The sequence below is a fragment of the Martes martes genome (genome assembly GCF_963455335.1).
Source record: "Martes martes genome assembly, chromosome: 14".
Classification (NCBI taxonomy): domain Eukaryota; kingdom Metazoa; phylum Chordata; class Mammalia; order Carnivora; family Mustelidae; genus Martes; species Martes martes.
In genome coordinates this window covers 46,799,685-46,825,020 of record NC_137902.1, presented here as the reverse complement: position 1 = coordinate 46,825,020, position 25,336 = coordinate 46,799,685, and positions in this window count along the sequence as shown.

The following is a 25,336-nucleotide window of genomic DNA, read 5'->3' as shown; positions in this document are numbered from 1 at the left end:
ATGGTTTCAGTTGTGATTGAGTGAATGTGTGCTGTGTGGTCTTTCAGTACTTTGAGTGGTATTTTGGGGGTATAATTTGTTTTCATGAATTTGATTAATTTGTCATTTACACTGTTCTTGTTCATGCCTGTTTCCGTATTTACATTTTACAAGCAAAGAAGTGAGGTACAAATATTATGGAGGAAATGTTTGTAAAGTAAATTATTCCTTATAGAAAATATCCTGCACATATGTGTGGTTCCTGATTACTTACTGAAGTTTTATGATTATGTGCTTTCTATTACTCCCCATAGAATACACAATCTCTCAGGTGGGAAGAATGCCCAGCATCCCCTGCAGTGTACATCCAACAGTGTTCTGTACACAGTATTCTCTCACTAAATGTGTTTGTTTCTGTACTTTGCAATGATCAATTTAATTACAAAAATATTATTTTAGTATTTGTCACAATAAGAATTCTCTTACTGAATACCAAATTTGAATTCCAAAATTAGCTCTAAAGATTATAAAAGGATTTCTTATAAACTATATTTATAAAACTGGTATTGGACTATGTTAATTTAGAGTTTTTCGATATAGATTAGCTGGTTTGGGATAGAAGAGGACAAATGAAATATCACAAAAAGTAAATCTTTTCATTAATATTTTCCCACAGATTTTCATGACTCGTGTCTGATGTAGTGAGACAAAACTTCTTTGAATGTCTTAGAATTTAAATGGTTGGCTGTGAGGATTTTAACAATATCCAAGATTTTTTTTTCTCTCTTTTAAACAGGTATACAAGCACTAAACTTAGAAATGTGTTTTGAGCCTTTTAATAAATACCATGATAATTCTGCATGTATTTAGAAGAGCCATCTTTAAAAAGAGTTACCTAGAACATAGTAGTAGCTCAGTAAAAGTTAGTCAAATGAACAGATCTATAGATATCTCCTTCAATTAGCCTAGTAACCTGGATCAAATGTTGTAGTCTCCGCTCTGTAAACAAAAAGTTTAAATATTACATAAATGCCCAGGCAAGGCTTTAAGTGCTCAGATCCTATAAGGTGTCCCTTGCTTCTGAAATAGTCTCACACTAACATGCAAACAAGACATAAAAATCAAGAATTAGTGAAGCAGCGTGATGTAGGCTGTGGTAGATTAATTGCATTGTATGGTCCTAATTAATGTTATTGCTGTATTCATCCTTTTTGTTTTATAACTATTTAATTCTTCCATTCTGACTTTTCTTCAGCTGATAGAATGTGGTAGAAGTGATGCAATGCTTCTTCTAAGTCTATGTCTCAAGAATCTTACATCTTTTTTCTTAGATTCTTCTTTTCTTGCTCACTCTAGTCCTTTGTCCACACCATGTGACTATGCCTGGACGCATGGAGAAAACCAAGGTGGCCCAAAGAGAGTAAACTTTCAGAAGCAGATGCAGTCCTGTCCATACAAGCTCAAGTTTAGGAAACAACCTAAAACCAGAAACTCCCAGATCAGTCTAGACACAATTTGCAAGTGACAAAATTGTCTGCTAAAAGAATGTCATTTAAGCTTCAAATGTGGCAGGTTGTTATACAACAGTAGCTAAGTAGTACATGAGTTTAAGATCCGTGGGCCCTGGATATGTTTGTTGATCTAAAAATTTATTTCCTTATATAGAAATACACTATCCTCATCAATTATTGTGAGACTTAAATTTGTGCTTGGCGCATTGTCTTAGATGCACTTAATAAACAGCAATTGCTACACCTGCTGCTATTCCCACTACTATTATTGCTACTATCATGTTACTGATCCTACTATTGAACCAAGAGATCTAGTAAAATACAGGTATTTTAATATCCTATAGAAACATGAAGAATGTGGGAACTTAACTGCCCTTTTATGTGTTGGGGAAGACTAAACAGAGGTGGTTAGATATGAGCTGACTCTTAAAAGGTCTTTAAGGTGTGAAGAGGTGTTAAAAAACACTAGCAAAATGGTAGCCTATATCAATAAGGGAGACAAAAATAACTGAATTTGTATAATGTTTCAGTTGACAAAGGATTTGCAGAAACAACAGTTTATTTCATCTTCCTTTCACAGAAGAAAAGTTAATCTTTATTATAGGATTTAAAAATGAACATTCTAACCTTACGTGAGTTATTTGAGGCCATTCAGTTTGAACATGATGGAGCTAGACTCAAACCCAGGCCTTTTAACTCCAACAAAAGTCTCTTTCCTGTATATCATGATGCTTGTTCTTATACCGTGATATTTCCATAAATAAGCTAGAGATATTGAAAGCTTATAAAGAAAGTATTTAAATAAGATTCTCAGCATGCTTATGAAAGTAGATCTTTTAATTCAGGATATACTTAATCCCTCTTTAGATTTTTTGGACTATTTGGAAGTTAAGCAGAGAAGATGTCACTGTAATTAGATTATTGTTGAGAATTTATGTTTTCCACATTCGTTTTGTGTACTGTGTGAGTGTGGGAGCGAGGGAGGGAGACAGAGGAGAAGAGGGGCGGGGAGAGAGAAAATATCCCATAATAACAGCAGTCTTGTCATTTCCAACTCTAAGAAACAAATTGCTTAAAATAATGTGAGTTTAGTACGATTAGAGTGTTATTTTCTTTAATTGAGAATATGGAAGGATTTGAATTACTTTGTTTGAATTGCTTATAAAGGCCCATAGAAAGACTTAATCTCATTTTTTGACACCTAGGAAGACCTTTCTGGCATGTAGCAAAAGCCTATCTCTTAACGGTTTGGGACATATCCTGTGACAGAAAGCTGAATAAAAGGGTATATGTAGCCCATTAACATCTTTCTCAAGGTTTAAGTCACATGGAATCACATCACAAAGTCAAGTTTCTGATGTCAGCAATTTCATTGTAAATCACATTTAATGTGGCTTTCTAGTTAAAAAAAAAAAAATGCCATTTTACAAGTCATTTCTTGGTTGTCCGCCTTCAGGTCAAGGGGGCCCTGATGGAATAATAAATTTTGATGGAACTTTGGCTTATTAACAGCCTCCAAATTATGTTGATAATTGTCCTAGGTTTATGGAGATAACTATGTCATTATGTTTTACTGAGTCTCCAGTATAACCCATTAAGATCGAGACCAGAGAGCTGTCGCTAACCCTGCCACATGATATGTAGCTAGGTTGACAAAGCACCATGTTCTCTGTGGTTTGTAAAAAAAAAAAAAGTACCAAATCTTGTAGGGCGAATTCCATAGCATTGTATTTCTGCATCCCAGATATTGCTTCTGAGTTCAGTCCCATATATCCAATGGTCTACTCCTCAGAAGGCTCATATTCTCTGTAATTTGGGCATGAGCTAACTGATTTCCTTCCTTTTGACAACAAAAAGATCACTCAAAAGAAAAATGAGCCAAGAATTTGATTAGCCATTTCACTATGTAGGACATTCAAATGGCCATTAATCATATGGGAAATGTGTTCATCCTCACTTGTTAATCAGGGAAATACAAATTTAAACCATAGTGAGATGCTACTATATATCAACCAAGCTGCCTAAGACTAAAAAGAATGATGATATCAAGTGTTGGTAAGGATATAGAGCTATGAGAACTCTCATATATTTGTGGTAGGAGGGTAAATTGTTGCAACGACTTTGAAAAAGTGCTTACAGTTTACTGCTTTAGTTGAAGATGTACATATCTATAATTTTGTTTCCAATAGAAATGTGTGTGTATGTGCAAAAAGATGCTTGCAGAAGAATGTTCATAGCAGTACTCTTCTAATAGTTCCAAACTAAAAATTATTTAAATATCCATCAACAGTATTCATATAATGGAACACCATGGAACTGCATGGAACACCATGCAGTGATGTAAAAGAACAAACTGCTAATATATACAGTAGTATAGTATGAATATACACACATAATGTGTGAAAGAAGCCAAACACAAAAGAAATTCTTAATCAATAATTTATATCAATCCCAAATGGGAAAAAATAAACTATTGGAAGAGAAATTAGTACTCTGTTATATTTAAAAAGAAGTAGAGGTAGTGCTTAGGAGGAAACACAGGGAAGACACATGGGGTACTATCAATATTCTATTTTTTTTGAACTTTGGTGGTGGTTGCACAAGTGTTTGCTTTCTAAATTCATGTTCAGTTTCAACACAACTAAAATGGAAGAATATAATTCAGTTAGTATTACACTTTACAATTTACTTTTTGTCACACAGTTTCACATTTAAGCACAAATGAATCTCCAAGTGGCCACATAGTTTGGCCTAATTAACTAATTAAAATTGTTTCATCATTTTTACAATCACTGTTGTCATTTATTTCAAATCTACTGCTTAAACATAGGGATAGACAGTATCACATGTGGAGATTCAAACTGCACCCAAAGCAAGTTGGTAAGATTGGAAACTGTTAACATATTAGTTTGCTAGGGCAGGCACAACAAAATACCTCACAGTCAAGAGGAGCCTAAGGAGACTTAACAATTACATGTAGTGTAGTATCTTGGATGGCATCCTGAAACACAAAGGACATTAGGTGAAACAGAGGAAATTTAAATTAAATATGGACTTTACTTAATAATAGTGTATCAATACTGACTTATTAATTGTAACAAAGGTATCATATAAATGTAAGATATTAGTAACAATGAAAACTGAATGTGGAGCATGCACAATATCTTCATATTTGTTCTGTAATCATAAAGCTGTTCTAAAAGAGGTGTATTAAAAAATAAAATAGGAGACTTATGCCATAACATAGAAATTATTACATTAAATGTAAATGGCCTAAATCTAAATCTGCCAATTATAAGACAAAGGTCAGTGGAATCATAAAAACCACGATCCAACTATATGTTTTGTAAAAGAAATTCACATCAAATATTACAATATAGGTTGGTTGAACCAAGTGGATAGAAATAGATATACCTTGAAAACATTAATAAAAATAAAGCAGGATTGACTATATTAATATCAGATAAAGTAGATTTCAGAGAAGATAAAATAATCTGAGACAAAGAAGGATACTATTTAATGATAAAAGGGTAAATCTATCAGGAAGACATAGCAATCCTTAATATGTATTCACCTAATATCAAGGCCACAAACCATGTAAAGTAAAAAGTGATGACTGAAAGGAGGAATAGACAAATCAATAATTATAGTTGGAGATGATAATACCTCTCATTCAATAATTGATAAGACAACTGGACAGAAAATAAGCAAGGGCATAGAAGAACTCAATCCCAGTCTCAACACCAGCCCTATTCAACAGGGTCTAATTGACATTTATAGAATATTCCACCCAATTCCTACAGGACATACACCAAGAAAGACCATATCCTGGGCCATAAAATAACCATCAACAAATTTGAAACAGTCACAGCATACAGAATGTGTTCTTTGATCACGATGGAATCAAACCTGAAATCAATTACAGGAAGATAATAGGAAAATATTCAAGCACTTACAAACTAAATAACACACTATGTAATAAACCATAAATCAAAGGGGAAGCCTTAAGGAAGTAAAAAATATATACTGGAATGAGTGAAATTGAAATGACTACAAAAGACTGAAAGAAAAAAAGATGATGCAAAGTACCACTAGTGAGGGGTATCACTATGGACTGAAGACATGAAAAGGAGAGTAAGGAAATACTATGAACATTTATGAATATCTCTATATGCATCAATTTAACAACTTTGATAAAATGGACCAAGCCCTAGAAAAATAAAAACTACTATAACTTATTATATATGAAATAGATAATTTGAATAGCTCTATAACTATTATGGAAATCAAATTCATAATTAGAGAAAGACTACCACCACTGGCAACATCTCCAGGCTCAGGTAGTTTCACTGTAGTGTTTTACCAAATAGTAAAAAAAGAATAACACCAATTCTATACCATATTTTCTAGAAATAAACACTCTCTAATTCACCTTATGAGGCCAAAATAATATATCAAAACAGATAAGACCACGTGCAAAAAGGAAACTGTTCTCTCTCTGTCAAATAAATAGGTAAAACTTATTTATTAAAAAAAAAGAAACTACAGATCAGTATCCCTTATGAAAAGTGGTGCAAAAACCCATAACAAAACATTAGAAATATAATTTAGCAATCTATACACCATCACAAAGTGTGTTTTATTCTAGGGATACCAGGTTATTTAAATGTTCTAAAATGGGGCACCTGGGTGGCTCAGTGGGTTAAAGCCTCTGCCTTCCACTCAGGTCATGATCCCAGGGTCCTGGGATTGAGCGTGCATCGGGCTCTCTGCTCAGCAGGGAGTCTGCGTCTCTCTCTCTCTCTCTCTGCCTGCCTCTCTGCCTACTTGAGATCTTGCTCTCTGTGTCAAATAAACAAATAAAATCTTTAAAAAAATAAAAAATAAAAGTTCTAAAATACTGAAATCTACTATATTAACAGGCCAAAGAAGAAAAATAACATGACCTTATAAATTGATGCAGAAAGAGCATCACTGACAAACTCAACACTCATTCAGGATAAAAACTCTTAGAAAACTAGGAGCAAAGGTCAACTTCCTGAACTTGATAACATAGCCACAAAAAACCTTATAGCTGAGATCATAGCTTATAGTGAAAGACTTAATGTTTTCCTCTTAAGATCAGGAACAACAATAACAAAAAAGACATAAATATCTCCTCTTACCATAGCAGTGGTATACTGGAAGTTCTAGCTAGCACAATAAAGCAAGAAAAGAAGACAAATGGCATGCAAATTGGAAAAAAAAATAATAAAATTGTCCCTATTTGCAGATGGGATGAATATAGAAAATTGCATCAACAATATCCTTTTAGGACTATTAGATTATCTGTATTACTCTATTTTTTATATTCTAGCAATGAACATTTTGAAACTAAAGTTAAAATACCATTTAATTGCCAAACAACCCCCAAGAAACAAAAAATACCATGACTTAGGTGAAAATCTAACAAAATATGTATAGGACCTTTATGCCACAAACTACAAAATGCATTTTAAAGAAAGGGGGGAAAACCCCTAAATAAAAAGAGACGCATACTGTGTTCATGGATTGGAACACTTGACATAATAAAGACGTCAATTCTCTGCAAATTGATACACAGTTTTACCACAACATTCTGTTGTATTATTTCAGATGGGTTAAAGAACATGAAGGCAACTTCCTGCCTTATTTCCATGAACCTAAATTTTAGCATCTAATGCTACACGTGCTTATGAAGAAGAGGACAAAGTACTCTGTAACCCAACCTGTAAATTTTTCCAAAAGCAAAAGAAGTGGGAGATCACGAGAGTCTTCTCAATAGAGTCCTTCAAGCTGAAACCACTTGGTGAGTTGACTGTGGCTGTGTTTAGACTGGTCTTGCCAATGTTTCTGGGGTCCCTGAGTCAATAAACTAAAAATCATCATCATCATCATCATCATCACCATCATCATGATCACCATCGTCATGATAGCCTCTACTCACTGTGGCTCATAAATGTGCTAATCATGAGCCCCATAAGACTAAGAGAGTTTACATCAACTGTCCAGATTCACAGATTATGAATAGAATCAGTAGCACTCAGACTCAGGTTTCGTTGACTTCAAAGCCACTGACCAGTGAAAATTATTAGAAGTATTTTAGCATTTATTTTTATCTCATATATTTTCCTTTTCATTTCTATCATATATTGTATAATTCATTAGCATTAACCAATAGCGTGTGTATATACACATATACATCACTAATTAATAATTAGGTAGGGAAAGGGAACTTTTTAAAGTTTTCCTTCATAGACACATGTAAAATCTGGGAAGTCACTATAAATTACACTCTCCTGCCTTCCCCATACTAGATTCTATATTTTTTATATAATTCAGCTGTGTATATGACCCATCAACACCCCGGTGATGAATAATAATTCTGATGGGCAAGTGTCTTTAAGTAAGAAAACTAGAAGTATTGATTAAATGGCTTTACATTTCTTTTTTCAAAATGTGTCTGTTCACGTGTAATGGAACAATTCCCTGCACCCACATTCGAGGTCTGTCCATATTGTCTTTTCCTACCTGGATCCTTTTCTCTAATATTTGGTATGATTGACAGTGGGGGTAGGGCCCACACTCAAAACAACATACTGCTTTGGCATCTCTCCTATGAATTCCTGAGGCAATGAAAGTCAGAAAAACATTGTCAGGCTAGGGTCATAATAAAAGGCCCTATTGAATGCTGTTCTCCTGAGCCTGTAAATTCAGTGAAGTTTATTGTTCTGATCTTGAGTCCACAGATTATGCTGTGTGATTTAAGGCACTAAAGAAGCAGTCAGTTTGAGCAGCAGTAAAATTTCTGCAGAATAAACAAACTCATAAACTGGCACTCTACAACCTTCTCACACTGCGCTATTTTCCCTGGGTTGTTTCATTCCAGCATTATAGTTTTAAAATGATGCAAAGTATAGATTTTAATGTCTAGGACTTAAAAAGACAGGATTCACATTTAGACAATGCATATCAAATACCTCCTGACCTGAAATTTTCCCTAAAAATGTTTTAATGATTTAGCACTTTCTATGATGACAAACATAATTGTCCTGTCATTTATTCTGTGGTTTGGGCAGGTCTATATAGTCGGTGAGAAAATGCATTGCATGCAAGATGACTCCTAGCGGCCTGCATTTTTCTTGGCCATTGTTGCAATTAGTTGAAAATTATGAGAAATTCCCTGACTGAAGATAAGAAAGTCTGGGATAGATGAGGCACAATAATTTGTAACTGGTGTGTGTCAACCTTAGCAGCTCTTCCTAACACTCCCTTCCTTTTAAGTGGCTACCATGGCTCTTTTATAACTCAGGATTTCTGTAAGTCTTTCTAGGCTTTTATAAAAGCCAAAACTATTTGGAACAAGTAGTAGGTGTCCCAGGAAGGGTTAGGATTAAAAGAAAGTGACTTGAGAGGAATGAGGAAGAGAAGAGTCTTCCTGCCCAGCTTGGAAGGAACATGAGGAACAAAGAAGTGTGCCAGCATCTTGATCGTGCACCAAGTGTCTGGTGGTTGGCTTGAAGAAGATCAAGCTTATTATGCTTAGAGTCCAAGCATTCACAGCCCAGCCCAAGAGTATGGTCCCCAAATGTATTGAAGGAGAACCAGAGTTACTGGACCTGAAGAGACCCTTCGAGCGTAGGGATGATGGATATACTGCTGATGCCCAATGAGGACAGAAGGCATATAGAATGCCTTTAAACTATATAAGATATTGTGCCTTGAGCATGGTAAGGTTGGGAGCTGAAACTTATTGGAATCGATTTCTCTGAATCATTATGTTTGCTTGCATGCCAGAATTTCCAGTTTGTTATTTGCATCAACTATAAGACATTAATGCTTATGCCTATAAGATCTGCAACAAGAGCTATCTACACAGAGACATTCACTTCTATGATATTAATTTCCAAATATTTTGTGAAATGTCTTTTCTGTTACACCTTAAGTTATCACTTACGATATGGTTTATTGTCAGTTCGAACAGATTCTGTGGTGTCCTTTTGATGTTGTTTGCATTAAGTACGTGTGTATATTGCCTGATTTTAACATTATGTATATCTGCCTCTTAAGGGGGGAGTATTATGGTTTAAGCTATTCTGTTTATTTCATTTTCCAATGCTCAAAATAAGAGACATAGGGAGCAGCATGTGGCAGCAGCTCACATTAACATATATTAACTGAAACTGAAAAGAGCAGAAGAAAGTAAAAAAATTAAGACCAAATGCCAGGTCTGCTTTTCTTTGATTACCTAGTGCATATGTGTTATAGTGGGTGTCTTGTTTCATCAAAACTGAGACACTGTTGATTGTACAATCATTATTTTGTGTTTTAATAGGGAAGAAAACATGCTACCAATTGAAGGACACAATAGTTTCTTATCACTTAGAATGTTTATTTTATACTTATTGAAAGAATTAAGTGTATGCTTTTATTGTGTATCTCTCTTGGACATGGATGGGAAAGAAAGTAAAAGTGAAATAAATCAATTAAAGTGTTGCTGAACTTCTTTCCCTCTGGAGTCTGATTTTCCTGAATTGCCTTCCAATTTAAGGTCATCAAGCCCCATATTATCCAAATATGGATTAGGTCATCAAGAGCATTAATGAGGCAACAATTGTTTAGAGAGCACACCACGCTTCAGAGTTCTCTCCCAAGATGTTGATGTCCATTCTGCGAGTTTTGATGCTGACACTTTTCATGTTTGCACATGCTGAAGAAATGAAATTGTAATGACACCCTCCCTACAACAATCTTTTTAAAAAATATTTTTTAAAGATTTTTAAGATTAAAGATCTTTAAGATTTGTATTTATTTATTTGAAAGAGAGGGAGAGAGAAAGAGAGAGAGGGAGAGAGAACAGGAGTTGGGGGAGGCGTGGGGAGGAGCAAGGGAGAAGCAGACTCCCCACTGAGCACGGAACCCGATGTGGGGCTTGTTCCCAGGACTCCAGAATCATGACCCCAGCTAAGGCAGTCACCTAACCAACTGAGCCACCCAGGTGCCCCTACCTACAACAATCTTAAGGTGCCATAAATTATAACAGACACTCCATCTTCAATGTATTAAATTATTAAAAAGAATATGTGCCTTAGCAATGAAACATGGAAATAATAGTCTGTATAATTTCTTATAAAATAGATTCATAATACAGGAAAATTATTTTACAGGATTAAAAGGGAAGACCTTTTACATAGCTGTCTTCTTACATTGTTATTTTCAAAACAAAAATACTAAGATTCTTCTTTTTTTAATTAATTAATTTATTTTAATAAACATATGATGTATTTTTATCCCCAGGGGTACATGTCTGTGAATTGCCAGGTTTACACATAAGATTCTTCTTTAAAGCTTTCAGAAGGGTAGAGCCCACTAACTATGCTGAGATGATTTACTGCTGTGATCGTTTGATCAACAAGATTCCTGTTCACATTGTGAGATCACTATTTAATGTTCTTCCATTGTTCTTCTGTTGAACAAAACATCCCAACAGATAATTAGAAAATAGATGTTAAACAAAACTAATTAGTCTGAAAAATTAACTCTGAATATTGAATATTTTTCTTAAGTAATATTACTTTTTTCAATATACAGAATGGCAAGATTTGGAAATACCATAGCATTTTGAATGCACTGCAATCTGTATAAAATTGCTTCTTCTCAATTTTTGTTCTAGCTGTCTTGGAGTGGAATTCGAATATTCAGATCATGCCCCACGAGGAAAATGCTTCTGGGCACACATCCTCAACCTAGGTATGTTTATTTATGTGTATTATATGCATATGTTATTATACTAATCTATTATCTGCATTTAAACTATACACAAAACAATGATATATGGGATGTGATGAGAAGTAAAGGCAAATAAAAAAAGTTTTAATATATTCCTATTGGACCCCCCAGAGGGTTATCTTGCACACTGATTGTGAGCATCACCTTCCTAAACTGTCAAAATATGATCAATCTGACGAGCGTTCTTTTTCTTTTTTTAATCAGGGAAAATATAACTTACTTTCCCAGTTTGTGGTTTTGTTTGTTTGTTTGTTACTAGTTTCTTAATGCTAGAGAGTTAATTTGTTTCTGTAAGTGAGCCTTTGATTACCAGAATGTAACTTCCTCATGTAGCAAGAGTTTAGTCTTAGGAAAAGTTACCTGTGAAGTTAATTTTTATAAATTGAGTCTGGCTCCCCACTGACTTCATAAAATGGAAAATTTGTTTCTCTTGGGGCAGAGGGGAAACACAGCCCTTTAGATGTAATAAAATCACACTAAAGTGTAGAGAAAATCTTTGAAAAGCCCATGTTTAAAAGAAAATCATTACTTTCATGCTCAAATAATGTTACTCAAAATGAGATCAAATCTTGATTGCAAAACAGTAAAGCTTCCACCCTGCTTTTAAAAATTCCTGATACAGTACTAAAAGATTGAAAGGAGGAAAAAAATAGTGAAGAAATCACCTACATTAATTAAAGGAAAAAATTTCCTTCTATTTCCTTTTTTCCATTTTTCTCTCATAGCCCAGTCCAAACTCTGGCTATTGAATATTTACACATGAAAATTACAGTAAAAAGGATCAATATTACAAATAATATAATCAGCTTATGTGTATAATGTTGAATATTTTATCAAGTTACCCATTACATAAGTAAAATCCTTCCTTTTATTTATAAAGGCAGATTCCTTGGAGTGAGGATAGAATGTATCCCTCAGGATTCCTCATTAAAAGAGCAAAGGAGGTAGAGGTGTATATTTCCTGTGTTTGAATATTCATTTGATTTCTAAGTGTTGGCTATATAGTGAATATAAGTGTATCAATATCTGCTTAAATCTTCAGGAGAGAATATTATAAATTAAATCATCAGATCAAAGGGACACATTTTTAATTTGAAACATGTGCTGACAGTGTATGAGTGTCTATCTCTGAAAGTACCCACTAATATTGATAATCATCAATTATATTAACTTTTGTCAGTGAGGTGAAAAACAAGTCTTTTAATTTGCTTTTGTAATACCTGTTAGCTATATATTAAACATTTTATAGTCATATTAATTTTTTGTGCCTAAATTCTTGTATTTGTTGCCCATTTTTACTTATAAAAGCATTATATATTTTTCATTTAACAAAGTATCTGTACATCTTATTGTTAGTAGCACTTTATATTATTTTTGTAAGTAAACACGTGTACCTTGATAAAGTTTTTTATTTTTGTGCAATTGTTCTCTTTTCTGGCGATATGCTGGAAAAGCAAACCTGGATCCCTTTCAACTATAAACTGGAAAAATGGCAGATTTAAATATAATGCATACTGCTCCTCATTTTAAAAAAAAAAGGAGATGAAGTACCATTTTGAGAAACAAAGAAGGACCTGAAAACTAGAGCATTAAGCCAATTGACTGAGGTTATATTGGCATGGTAGGTGATTATCCAACCCTAAATTAGACCCTAAGAAGAGAATCAGACTTGGATTTCCACACAGGAGCAGAAGCTAGGACATGAAATTGATGTTAGAAGGAGTTGGGACTAAGATTCCCATGTAAAGGCAGGACAGCTGGAGGATATACTTATAGGGAAAGGAGAAGAGAATTCTTGGCAGGATAGTCCTTTGAGAAACAAAATCCTTTCTGTATTAGAAAGTTAAAAAAAAAATTTCCATGAGAAATCAAAGCCCCAAGCCTGTGCTCAATTTATGCAACCCCACCTGGTGCTGTAGGAATTCCCAAACTAGGAACTTCAGTTGGACTCTGACTGATAACTACCGTAAAGCCCAAGAGAAGTCAATGTTCTAGAAGTCAGAACCACAAGCTGGAAAAGTTGAGCTGCCCAATTTCCAAATCAGCAAAGGAAGAAAAAATAAAGGAAGAAACCAAGAAAATGTATGTTAAATAAAAAGTATAAAATAAAATAGTGGAAATAAATCCTGTGTGTAAGTAATTAACATAAATATCAACCTATCACAGTCAGTAGTAGAGACAGAGGTCCTACGATTAGACTAAGATAACAACAAAATCCAGTGACAGACTACTTTACAACTAAAATATAGTGATCCAGATTTAGGGTCGGGGGAAAGTTGGAATAAAGATCTGAATCTGGGTTCAGCAAGGTAGTAGAATAACATAACTTGAAAATACTTTTGCTCTAAACACTTTAGATCCTGGGTAAATTTACATTATTTGATGTCTCTCAGGGGACAGAAAACAATATACATGAATGTCAGAAAATAGTAAGTAACTTAAAGCCATAAGGACAAAAACCAATGTTCAGAGTTTGGCTGTTCTGGTGGTAGTTTGGGGGAAGTTAATAGTGTGGTCATTCTAGTTTAGGGACCCATATATAATGCCCAGGAGGATGAGAAGATGAAATTTGGCTCTTGAAAACAGGGAGACAGATCTGAGGCCATCTGTGATAATCTGGAAATTTCAAGGGATTGCATGCACGCAAGCATGTCATGTTCAAGGATCAGTAAGATGATCAGTGTAGCTGAAAGGGAGTGCCCAATGGGAAAGGTGGTAGGAGATGATGTCAGAGAGGAAGAGGGGGATGGCGACACATGGCTGTTGTGGCTCAGTGGATAGTCTTTGGCTTTTACTCTGTGTAGTGAGGTGGGGATAAATTAATGAGTTTTGAGCAGGAATGCAACTTGATACAGCTTTTCTATATAAAGAGAATCATCTATGGAAGGGCAATGGAAGAAGCAGGAAATCAGCTGTGAAACTATTGAAATTATAATCTAGGCAGGAGATGGTGTCTTCTTCTTTTTTAAGATCGTATTTATTTATCTGATGGAGAGAGAGAGATCACAAGTAGGCAGAGCAGCAGGGAGACTTGAAGGGGAAGCTGGCTTCTTGCTGAGCAGAGAGCCTGATATGGGGCTTGATCCCAGGACCCTGAGATCATGACCTGAGCCGAAGGTAGAGGCTTAACCCACCGAGTCACCCAGGTGCCCAGGAGATGGTGTCTTGATAGTCCTGGGGTGGTCAAGATTTACACAATTCTGGATATATTTATGTTTGTAGCTGATCAGATTTGTTTATGACTTGGTTGAGAAAAATAGAGGAGTCAGAGATGATACTCAGAGCTTTGACTTTGGCGTCTGAGAGGATGGATTTGAGAGGACTGAGATTGAGAGCAGGGAAAAAAGCAGGGTGCTGGGGAAATTCAGATGTTTGGTGTTATGTACTTTAAAGATGAGATGCTAGTTAAGCATCTCAGTGGAAAATACAAGTTGCCACTTGGATATTCAAATGTAGTGTGGGGGAGAGTTTGGGGCTGGATATGTAATGGTTCCAAGAACCACTGCAGTTAAGAAACTGGAAAGATAGGAAAACTATAGCTAGCTTGACTTCCAGAAGCATAGACATAGAGAGCAGTATTCAAAGAGGAAATGGCTAGGAATTTTCCAAAACCTATAAAAGAGGCAAAACCTTAGACTTAGTAAATAAAGGAATTCTTAATAAATCTATTCTTTGGCATATTGCAACAAAGTAGCCAAACACCCAAATCAGAGAGGGTATTGGAAGAACAACCAGAGATAAAATTCCAATAATGGAGGCTTGACATCAAGAATAGAAGCCAAAGAATGACTTGCACTCCACAGATGTGTGCATTTGTGGGAACTCATTGCTTACACATCTGAGATTTTTGCCTGTCCTTGTATCTTTTTTTTTTTCAAAACAAAAGAAGTAAAAATAAATAATGAATTCTAGATAATAATACACATACTTCAATGGGGGGAAGTGTACTGATGTGTGTAATATAGTTAGAAATGCATCAAAAATAAGATGGGCTCATGGGTGGCTAGAGGGATGGATAGACGTAGATATACGGGTGTTTGTTGCATAATTCTTTCAAATTTGCTGTGCGTTGGTAACTTTTTGTAATAAAATTATAAGAAAAAAAGGGAAGACACCAGAGACTTTAGCCCTTACACTACTAAGAAAAACTATCAACATAGAATACGTATCTAAAAATTTTAATCAATTGACCATTCAAGTTTGAGGGTGAAATGAACATGTTTTAAACAAAGGCTGAGTGTGCCGCTGGCAGGACGGCCGCGGTTGCAATCTGGGGAGAAGGAATGAAACAACGAGAGAATAAAATGAAAGGAGTATTGATGGGCAGAAGTGTATTTTAATCACAAGCATGTCTACATTACCTATTAACACACTCATAAATGGTTTCTGTGTACCTGTCTCTCCAGACTCTTGCCAGCATTCAATCTTGTCAGAGTTGACATTTGAGATCGTAATAGTTTTACAGGATGTAGTTCAACAATAAAGAGGGTTGAACATTTAAAGCTTTTGATTTTAGGCAATTTTTTTGTCCTCTTTCTGTAAACTCTTTCTTTTTTTTTTTTTTTAAGATTTTATTTACTTGACAGAGAGAGAGAGAGAGATCACAAGTAGGCAGAGAGGCAGGCAGAGAGCGAGGAGGAAGCAGGGTCCCCGCTGAACAGAGAGCCTGATGTGGGGCTCGATCCCAGGACCCTGGGACCATGACCTGAGCCGAAGACAGAGGCTTTAACCCGCTGAGCCAGCCAGGCACCCCTCTGTAAACTCTTTCTTTAACCCAGGATTATTTTTCCTAACTTAATGGGGTTTAAGTAATTGATTTAGTTTTTTCCTACTAACTTAATGGGGTTTAAATAATTGATTTTACTCATTGACCCTCATGGATATTGTGGATATGTTCTCTTGATTTCTGTTTACCTTTTATTTTAATGTTATTTTTTCAATTTTTATTATTTTCATACATTTAAGTTTCTCAGATTTCTCAGAAAATCCAACTTTTCCATTATGGTTTTAATATGATTCTTAAAAATTCCTAGGTACTCCAAGAATATAAATAAATTCAACTATGTTTTGTTCTAAATTTTTCTTATTTCAACTTTTAGGTCTTAAAATTTGATCAAGTTAGATATTACTTTATTGCTCAAGACATGGTAGGGACCCAAGTTAGTTTTCTTCCTCATTGTGATTGCATTTGTTTAAATTGCATAATGGGAATCCATGGAAGTGTGACAACACATGTTTTTCTTGTCACTGATTCATTTGTATTGTTAGCTATCCAAAGATTTGGAGAGTGTTTTCTAAAAATACATACTTTCTTTTTTCTTTCCATCTTTTAAATTTCATAAAGTCATAAAAATAAAGTTGTACTTTTATTCTCACATATTTTCTATTCTTTTCTAAAGGATTTGTTTATTAATTTGAGAGAGAGAACAGGAGAAGAGGGGAAGAGGGAGAGGAAGAGAGAAGCAGAGTTCCTACTGAGTGCAGAGCCGGACCCCGGGCTAGATCTCAGGACCCTAAGATCATGACCTGAACCGAAATTAAGAGTCCATCGCTTAACTGACTGAGCTACCCAGATACTCCACATTTTTTTATTCTTAATATTTTCCTTCAAGTATTGCCACAGTTGTTGCTTTTGTACATTAGTAACAGTAACGAATGAGGCTTCCGAATTTAGATGTCAATCTGAGATATGCTTGATTTCCCCTTTTTCAAAAACAAAGAACTGAACGCTACAGGAAGACCTGCTAAGATCTCTGGAGAGTTCTCTTTGTGAAGTTATTTCTCTTCAGAGTCTTCTTGTCCCACCTCCCCACACAGCCAACTGTATCATCTCCACTCAGGGAGTGCACTGTGCTCTTCCTGGGCACCTCCTCCCACACTGTGACCTGGGGACTTTCTCCATGCAGTAATTTGGGGTCATGAAAGGTCTCACCTCTTTTGTTCCCCGACTCTCAGGGATCCCTGTTCTACACTGCTTAACGTACAACATAGAGTGTTCATTGTTACACATACTTGTTCTGATTATTTATGCAGGGGAGTAAATCCGGTCACGTGTTAACTGGAATTGGAAGTCTGTGTAATGGTTAAGATATCAGGAAGCATGCATTTTGAAGCATTTGACTAGCAGATCATAAAGATTATTTGGAAATGCAAAGAACCTAGAATAACCTAGAACCTAGAATAGCCAAAACAATGTCAAGACTAGAGGACCAATAGTACCTCATCTGAAAACATATTCCAAAGTCAAACTCAATAATCAAAATGATTTGGTGTTGGTATAAGGATGGACATAGAAAACAATGAAAGTCCAGAAATACATCCTTATATAAATGGTCTTTTGATTTTTAATGAAGGTGGCAAAATAATGAATTGGGGAGGAGATGACATTTTCAACATAATTCTGGGACAACTGGATAGCCACATGCAAAACAAATACATTTAGATTCTTGACTCACATGATGCACAAAAATTAACTTAAAATGAATCACAGATTGAAATATAAGAGATAAAACACGAAAAGGACAAAAAAGGGAGAAGAGTACTTAGTATGATATAAAAACACAACCTGTGGGGGTGCCTGGGTGGCTCAATGGGTTAAAGCCTCTGCCTTTGGCTCAGGTCGTGATCCTGGGGTCCTGGGATCGAGCCCCGTGATGGGTTTTCTGCTCAGTGGGGAGCCTGCTTCCCTTCCTCTCTCTCTGTCTGCCTCTCTGCCTACTTGTGATCTCTCTCTGTCAAATAAATAAATAAAAAATTTTTAAAAAGCCCCACAACCTGTGAAATAACAAATTGGTAAATTGGACTTTATCAGAATTAGAAGTATTTTTGCTTTAAAGACACCTTAAGAGATTGAGAAGACAAATCACAGCCTGGGAGAAAACATCTGCAAACCATATAACATCATATCTGATAAATGACTTAGATCCAGAAGACCCTCTGTAACTCACTATGGGGACCAGAAAAATTTTGTGGGTTACCACATATTATTTGGTTCCAGCATCCATCAAAGCTGTCATATTTTTGCTTATTTCTGGGGGACCAGTATAGAGTGAGTTTCAACATGGGGCCTCTGATGTCCCCAATAACCCTTACCTGGGAGTGATATTGGCCAGCATCCTATCTATACCTGGGGTGTGGGAGACACCTACCCAGAAAAAGACTATGTCCGAGGCCTCTGCAGGAGCAGGCAGGGTACTAGGGATGGTAGGAGAGATCTGAACTGTTGTTCAGGTTTTAAGACTTTTATATGCCAACCAATATAGCATTAGGGTGTCGGTCTGTCTTTTCAGGTGGATCCCAGCAGCAACAGGGTCAAACCAGGTTACTTTTATCAGACCCTTTTTAGCCTATCAGGATAGCTTTTTGGCTCTGCAACCTTCCTGTGTCTTGAGTTTTTCCCGCAGCTCATACCTGTTCCTGGATTGGTCAGTTTCCCCCAGGTCAACGATGAACTGCTCCAAACCACGTGTTGTCCCATGGATGGGCATAGCAGGGATATCAGCGTCCCTTTCCAGGTGCTGAGGGCAGACTGAAACATCTCAGCTTTCTTTCCTACAGCGAATGTGGGCGAATGTGGCCAGATCAGAGCCCTCAAAGACCTGGGCTTAGAAGGTCTGTCTAATTCCCGACTCCCTAAGAGTGTGTTGCATTTCTAGATTTTCAGGGTCTCCACACGGGATAGAATAATACCATCTATAATGCAGCGAGTATCTTGAACGTGGGAACATCAGTCAGGGGCTGCCAGAAGGTGAGGCGTGTCATGATAATGCTCATTTCCTTTGTCTTCTGCCCAATCTGAGTGACACCATTGTCCCTCCTATCCCACAGCCACACCAAACTGGGATACTTTTCCTGGCCTTTGCTGGAACTTGGCCTGAATGGGTGTGTGTTCTCTCAGCATGAGCATTTCCTGAACTGGGAGAGGGGGCTCTGTCTGGGGGTGTTGTGATGCTTTTGTTTTCCTTTGTGCTCTGGGTCAGATGGCAGGGACCTTTTGTCCCGTTTATCTGTTTAGCTGTACATCATCACAACAACCTCCGCTTTGCTCTCCTCACTTTCTCAGGGATTCTGTTTCTTGGTGTCCCCATCAGGCTTTGTCACAAGTGCTCTGGACATTAATCCCCATCAGCCTCCATCCTCCTCCTTTTGCAAAACTTCTCATCCTCCTTTACGATCTTGTCTGCCAGTCCTGAAGCCCGCAGAACGGTGGACACTCACACTCAGTTCTTCTTCCAACTTTCTAACTCAGGCTTCAGCCTCTGGTTGGCCATCAGTGACCAGCCAAACTGCCCACAGGAGAGGCCAGCCCCCTGCTTTCCCTCCTCTGACACAGCACACTCTGCCATTCCTCAAAAAGCGCATTAAGTCAGATAGTGTTTTCGGGGTGTCCTTGTACTCATGTGGCAGCCCACGGCATCTGACATAGGGGCCACCCCTCCCCACGTAGAGATCCATGACCAACCCGGGATTTCCCTCATGGAGGGGAAGGCCCTTTTTTTTTTTTTGGTCTCCTGGCTGACTTGCCAACCGTTCATTTGAAACCTTAGGGGCGTCACAGGTGAAATTTGAAACTGGCCCCCATGATTGAGCACAGAGGGCAAAGAGAGACCAAAGAAGGGCAGACCATTCCAGATTGTAGGTGGCAGGACTAAGAAGCAAGGGAACTTATTATGAGGCTTACTTTGTGCAACTGCCCACCAGAATCTTAAGAGATTCTACAGAGGCTTTTATTTTTTTTTTTTTTTTTTTTTTTTTTTTTTTTTTTTTTTTTTTTTTTAAAGATTTTATTTATTTATTTGACAGACAGAGATCACAAGTAGGCAGAGAGGCAGGCAGAGAGAGAGGAGGAAGCAGGCTCCCCGCCGAGCAGGGAGCCCGACGCGGGGCTCGATCCCAGGACCCTGAGATCATGACCTGAGCCGAAGGCAGAGGCTTAACCCACTGAGCCACCCAGGCGCCCCAATCTACAGAGGCTTTTAATGGGCTTTCATCACAAATGGTGTCAACAACACCATACTCTCTCAAGCCCGAGTCCTGGAAGTGGCTCCCCACATAGGAATAATGGACAGAACGTGTATTCCAAAAACAGGGGAGGAAGTGAGAAGTTTCTGATTACCAGGTTCAGTTTGTGGGTCAGCAAGGCAGTCATGCCCTTTCAATGACATCTTCTAACACACATATATACCCTTTTGTTAACACTAATTTATCATTACCTTTTCATAATAATCTCCTTATTATATATGTCTAAAGTTTTAGGTGAATTTGGGAATACCAACTTCAAAATAGATGCATAATTTCAGTAATTTAATATTTAGAGTTCAAGCAAATATAACTAGATGTGGCCTTACTACATGATAGCATGAAAGGGATATATAATAGTTGTGAAAAATTCTATTTATAAACCATTTAAATAATTCTAAAAACTAGTGTTGCCCAAAACTGTGTATTTAGTCAATATAAATTTCCCATTGGGTTCTCTATTTAAGACTATTTGAGCATAAAAGAACATAAAGTAAGGCGTGCCTGAGTGACTCAGTCATTAAGTGTCTGCCACACAGCTCAGGTCATGATCCCGGGTCGTGGGATCGAGCCCTGCATCGGGCTCTCTGCTCAGCAGGGAGCCTGCTTCTGCCACTCCCTCTGCTTGTGCTCTCTCTCTGTCAAATAAATAAATAAAATCTACTTTTTTATTAAAAAGGTAATACCTGGTTTAAAATGTGGAATTGAAGTATGAGTAAACAGTTCAGTAAAGAATAACTACAAATGACCGGTCAGCACAATAGAAGCATTTAGTTGGAAGTGGGACCTGGGGAGTGTCTAGTTAGTAGCTACCAGGAAGTACACTAAGAGGTATTATTCCAAAAGAGAAAAGGCATGCAAAGTTTGAAAATAAAGAAGTGATCATGTAATCCACAATTATGAACAGGTACAGTTTAAACAATAGAATAGTATTAAGAAAACGGGTGAAATCAGAAAATGGAATAACAATAATGTGCATTCTGAAAGTTTGTTTTTGACTATAACTGAGTTTTTTATTCTAACATTTAAAAAAAATCAAGAATGTAGGTTAAATGTTACCAAATGTCTTTTTACATTTACTGGTATAATTCTCATATGTATCTTCTTTATTCTCTTGTTTTGAGAAATAATAATAATAAACATTCTAATATTGGACCATCTTTACACACCTAGAATTTATCCTAATTATTCATAATGTATCCCTTAGTTTCCTTTAGGATATGTTTGCTAACATTTATTAAGACCTTTCTGGTAGAGAACCTGGGTGGTCCAGTTGGTTAAGCAGCTGCCTTCGGCTCAGGTCATGATCCCAGGGTCCTGGGATTGAGTCCTACACTGGGATCCTTGCTCAGTGGAGAGCCTGCTTCTCTCTCTGACTGCCACTCTGCCTGCTTGTGCTCTCTCTCTCTCTGACGAATAAACAAATAAAATCTTTTAAAAAGAAAAGATCTTTTTGCCTTATAATGATTCATCTTGTCAACAGATTTATTTGTGTATTTTTATAAGATTTCTTATACACACATTTATTATTTATTTTTTGCCTACTTAACATAGCAATAGCTAAGGGAAGTTTATTATGTGATTCAATTCTAATGTTTTTCTGTCAGTTTGTTTCTTGTGTTTATAATTTTAAAAAATCTATTTTGACATAATAATATTCAGTGCCTAAAGATTCACGACAGTTATGTCTTCATTGTACAGTTTCATTTCACCTAGCATACTGTTGTTTCTTATCAAAATTAAAATTTCATAGAACCCTTAAGCTCTTTCTCACACACTGCAACATATGCACATGCTTCTTAATTTACTCCTGCATATTTTGTGGAACCAAATGAAAGACGTCACATGCTTCCCTGTTACATTCTTTTTGTACGGGAATCTTCAGGATGAGAACAGGCTTTTTATTCCTCTATTTGATCAATTATCTGTATCCTTCTCTTCTGCCTAAAATGAAAAGGTAAGAACTTCATATAATGCAGTATGAAATTAAGCATGTAAGCACTTAATATCTACTTTTCACTTGCTGTCATATGTAATATAAATAAAACAATTGTGAATATTCACAAAGCACATGACAAATTATTTAGATCTGTTTATGAGCATTTTTAGAAACAAACATATTAGTATAAAACCTTCCATTTCAATCAGAATGTTCTCCCAATTGTTGCTGCAAGGTACATTTAGGCATTTAAGGCTGAAGAAAACACTTCAATTTACATTAAAAATACAGCTTGGTTTGGAGCCATGACAATATATTATGCATTTCTGGGCTGAGTAAGTCAAGCATACGCTGTTTACCAAGTATTTGAAAGTACTCTTTACCCAAGCACATATAGCAAGACCAGTTAGTAAACAAATAAGTAAATAAGTAAGTAAATAAATAAATAAATAAAATTCTTGATGTAGACTTAGGTGTTGCAAGGTCAACTTCCTTAACAGCCAACTGAGGAGCAAGCCCCATCATTTAAAACAAAATAGCACTAAGGTATCCTCAGATAGATACAATGTTTCACGCTTGCTGATTGGTTTTCTCAGCAAAAGATAAACAAGAGGACATAAGCAAGATAGTAGACTAAGAAGGCACCTAAGTCTATGAAAATGTAGACTTGGAAATAACCTATGTGTCTGTCAGTATGTCTATCATTTGTCTGTCAGATAAACGGATAAAGAAAATACTATATATATATATATATATATATATATATATATATATCTCACATTCATAGATGCTCTGTTGGCTAAAAAAAGATAACAAATTCTTACTATGGAGGGTATTACTGTTTGGTTTGATACAGAGTTCATCTAGCCCAAACCCATTCCACATGAATGGATGTTTTTCTGATTGTTAATCTTCTAACACTCAGGGATCCTTTGAAAATAATGCAATTTAAGGACCCTCTTCAAGAAGAGAACACGTAGCCTTACAGGCAGTTTTGCATATGATTCTGTAGAGAGGGTCACAGACCTTCAAAAAGCATGTATTGGGCAAGAGGGATTTGCCAAACATCTGTGGAAGCAGATGAGAGCCTCTGACTACATACCAAGAATCCTTGGTAAGTGATTACTAAAATCTCTAGTAATGGGAATCTCACTAGTTGATGTACTCTATTTGTAAAAACTGTCTTTCTCTTAATCTAAAATCTGCTCCTGTATACTTTCCCTTGATGGCACTATTTTAGCTCTCTGCATCTATGTTGGATAAATTTAATAGCAATTCCATACAATTCTCTTAAGTTAATCAAAGACAGTAATTGTGTTCTCCATAAATAGCATTACCTACCTTTCCAAAGTAATGACAGAACTTTCTCCGGAGAGACAGCTACTAAAATCTGGTTCTGTCCCCCACCAGACAGTACCAAGAATATCACAACTCCATCCTAAACAATTTGCTAATAAGGTTCTGATGAATTCTGTTGTCCAGTAGTTTAAATAATAAAATAGTTCCTAATGGGAACATTCAGAATTTGATGGGGAAACATCAGGGATAAAGCTTCTTATGGTTGAAATAATACATAGAATAAGAATGATTGACAGCTGGGACACCTGGTTGGCTCAGTGGGTTGAGCCTCTGCCTTCGGCTGGGGTCATGGTCTCGGGGTCCTGGGATCGAGTCCCATGTAGGGTTCTCTGCTCAGCAGGGAGCCTGCTTCTGCCCCTTCTCTCTCTCTGCCTGCCTCCCTGCTTACTTGTGATCTCTGTCTGTCAAATAAATAAATAAAAATCTTAAAAAAAAAAAAAGAATGATTGACAGCCTAGGGAAGGTAGCCTTCAGGTAACACAGAAACATGTTCTAAATCTTGTTGGAAAGCGCCAACTGAACACCACATACATGTTGACCGCTAAATCAACTCCCTACCTGAGAGATATTTAAAAGTCTTAATATTCATACATCATTTCTGTTGCTTTTGCTGATAATAGTCCCTGTGGAATCCCATTAACTTTTCCAAGAAAACAGTGAGGGCTTTTGTCTTCATACAGACCTAGGTTCCATTACTTATTCTGTTTTCTAGCTTGGATAACCCAGAAAACATAATTAACTACTCAGATTACATTAATTGATTGAGAAATAGCATTATGTCTTGTACATTTCCTAGGTGTTCAGTAAGTACTGGTTCTTTTTCCTTTTTTTTTTTTTTTTTGCTTCAGTTAACAACTGCTATATAATAAACAAAAATTTAGGGGCTTAAACCAGAATCAGTTATTTATTTATTTTATTGTTATTTTTCAAAGATTTTTTTAATTTAAAGATTTATTTGACACAGAGAGAGAGATGACAAGCAGGGGGAGTGGCAGGCAGAGGGAGAGGAAGAAGCATGCTCCCTGCTGAGCAAGGAGTCCAATGTGGGACTCAATCCCAGGACCCTGAGGTCATGACTTGAGCTGAAGGCAGACACTGGGTGTCCCGAGTGGAGCCCTGGGTAGAGCCCTGATAATCGGTTATTTATAGAGCTCCTGGTTCTGTGAACTGCCTGGAACTCCGCTGGTCTAAATTGTGTTGGAAGTTCTGCCAAGTTTCTCTCATCCTCCTTCCTGGGACCAGTGTCTTGTCCATGGAACCATCAGAAGCATAGCCTATGGGGCGCCTGGGTGGCTCAGTGGGTTAAGCCTCTGCCTTTGGCTCAGGTCATGATCTCAGGATCCTGGGATCGAGCCCCACATCAGGCTCTCTGCTCAGCAGGGAGCCTGCTTCCCCCTCTCTCTCTGCCTGCCTCTCTGCCTACTTGTGATCTCTCTGTCAAATAAATAAAATAAAAATCTTTAGAAGCATAGCCTATTACAAGACTCCTTTTGTATCCTACTGGCCAAATCATGTGGCTGAGCCCAGATTCAGAAGCCTCACAGTCTTCCTTCCTATGAGGGTATTGACAGATTATATGGCGTACAATGCAGAGACCAAGAAACGTGAAGCACTGGTGGGGAATTAATGCAATTTACCCCATCTTCCATTGACCATGAGAATTCAAAGTGGATTTCCGTAATGTATTATGTGAATCTTGTATTATAAAAGCATGTCCTATCCA